The sequence below is a fragment of the Lupinus angustifolius genome, unplaced genomic scaffold (genome assembly GCF_001865875.1).
Source record: "Lupinus angustifolius cultivar Tanjil unplaced genomic scaffold, LupAngTanjil_v1.0 Scaffold_387, whole genome shotgun sequence".
Taxonomy (NCBI): domain Eukaryota; kingdom Viridiplantae; phylum Streptophyta; class Magnoliopsida; order Fabales; family Fabaceae; genus Lupinus; species Lupinus angustifolius.
The window spans coordinates 380,274-382,865 of record NW_017727795.1 but is presented as its reverse complement, the minus strand read 5'-3'; the positions used below and the strand labels follow the sequence as shown (position 1 = coordinate 382,865).

The 2,592-nt window shown below is 34.6% G+C and overlaps 1 protein-coding gene across 1 annotated transcript in view; it reads left to right on the top strand.

Moving 5' to 3' along the window:
* Positions 1 to 2,592, top strand: part of LOC109341175 (putative expansin-B2) — a 14,564-nt gene that overhangs the window by 4,436 nt on the left and 7,536 nt on the right. The window lies entirely within an intron of this gene.

Below are 2,592 nucleotides of genomic sequence, written 5' to 3'. Positions count from 1 at the left end.
ACGAGATTATGGTTTAGACTTAGGCTGCACTCCGCTGAAATGTGATAATACTAGTGCTATAAACCCACAAAGAATCCTATTATGCATTCTAAAACCAAACACATAGATATATGACATCACTTCCTAAGGGACCATGTTCAAAAGAAAGATGTATCCATAGAAATTGTTGATACTCATAACCAACTTGCAGATATTTTCACTAAGCCCTTGGAAAAAGAACCTTTTTACAAAATTAGACTTGAATTAGGCATTCTTGATGAAGCTTACATGTCTTAACATGCTTATATGATTATATGTTTGCTTCATTATGTTTATTTCATGCCTACTTGATCTTAAATATATTTATTTGCGTTCAAAAACTTCATTTTTTGGGTTAAAAATCATTTTCAGTGCATCAATATGCTTAAAATAAATTTTTCTGGGGTCAGTAACCGATTACTCTGGAAAGTAACTGATTAGAGGGTGAACAAAGAGTTTCAGTAACCGATTACCCAAAGTGTGTAATCGATTACTCAAACTCTCTGTCTGTAATTTTTTAAAATTTCAATTTGAGTAATCAATTACTCAAAGTAGTGTAATCGATTACTATGTGCGTATAAATAGGATTTTCTGCATTTTTTCAGACTTCATCTTCTTCCTCCTACTCTATCACTCGTGCATACCCCTATCTCACTCTAAAATCTTCATTTCTAAACCATTTTGGGTGATTTTTGTGTCCATTCCTATCACATTTTCATTTCTAAATACTTATAACCATTCATTTTCGTGATTAGTTGCTTGAATCAAAAACCCCCAAATCTCCAAAACCCAAAAACCTAAAATTTCAAAATCCCAAATCCATGCTTCTTCTCCTAGATCAAAGAAACAACGCACTAATACATCTCAAAGGAGTCAAGGAACAACATCTTTGGAGTCTAACCCTCTGGATTTGACAAGGCTTCTTGCTAATGATGAGCAACGCAAGATATTCGAGGAGCACTTCCATGGTCGCACCATGTTTACTCCAAAATACGGTAATATAGGGAATTTTGAATTTGAAGATTTTCTATTTTCTTATCTTTTGCAGCAACAAAAACTTTTTGAGTTTTGTTGTGAAACTAACGACATATATCCCGAACTTGTTCGAGTATTCTACTGCAACATGAACTTTCGAAAAAATCGTCTCACTTCCTATGTGAAAGGGAAATAGATTGTCTTAGATGATAAAACTTTTAGTTCATTGTGCTGCAAAATACCCACTCAAGGTAGCCTGTTGGTTTCAGTCTTCAGTGTGAACGGGAGAACTATGATCGTAAGGAATTCTACTATTCTATGTGTAGAATTTCTAAAGATGAAATTGAAGTGCGTAAGAAGCAAGGCTTTGGTGAAACTGTTAAAAATCGAGATATCCCCTCTGCTGGACATCTCAAACTCGAAGATCGTTTGCTTCATTATCTGCTGAGCTATGTCATCTTACCAAAATTTTCAAACCATTCTCAAATAAGTGACATAGAGCTCCAATTGATGTACGTTATGAAATTCAACATCAAGATCAATTGGACTCAGATGATGATGCGTCAAATATGGAACGTTCGAGGAACACAAAGTCCTTTGCCTTATGCTATCTTCATAACATACATTCTTGAACATTTCGGTGTGTCTAATAATGGTGAAACCAAGGTACCTCTGAATCTTCGTGAAAGCAAGATTGATGTGGAAGTTGTCCACAAAATGGGTTTCTCTATTGATCCTCGTGATCGTCGCTCTTATGAGTTTCATGCTTAATCTTCCTCATCTGCTGATATGCCTACCAATCAGATGATAATGGACGAGTTGGTTTCTCTTCGAGGCTACATCTCAAACCGGATGGATGCCTTTGATATTGAAAACCAACAGATCTAATTTGAACTTCATCATCTATCTTCTAAGCTGAGCAGTATAGACATTGATGAAGATAGTTCTGAGCCTGAGTCTTAGAGTGTGTCTAGGTTTTTATGTTTGTATCGGTGCATAATTCTGAACATCTGTTTTTATGTTTGTAATATTGGTATGCTATGAACATCTACTACTATGCTATGCTATGTTTTTATGTTTGAACAATATTTGATTTTATGCTCTGATATTATGCTATTATGATATGCACTACATTAACTTTTATATCTATTATGCTATAAATCATATATGCTATATATCTTGTGCTGGACTCTTGACTTTTCTACTTTTGATGAAGTCAAAAGGGGGAGAAAAGTTGGGAGAGTGTATTTTCTGTCAAACTTTATTCTAGGAACTTAACTCCAAATGAAAGGGGAGCATACAAGATAGAGGGAGTATACTCAAGACAAGTCAAGATATATCACAAAGTACGCTACTCTCAGAAAATTCAGAAAACTACAGTGTCAAGAAGATATTGGTTTGTCATCATCAAAAAGGGGGAGATTATGAAGAAGATCTTTGCTCCTGACCTTGGCATGGTTTTGATGAAGACACCAACATCACCAAAATGAAGAAAAGGAAGAATACTTATGAAGACAAAGAAGATTAAAGCTTCAAGATAATTAGATTAAGTCTTTATAGGTACTTCTATCCTAAAACTCTTAAATATACAAAGTAGTA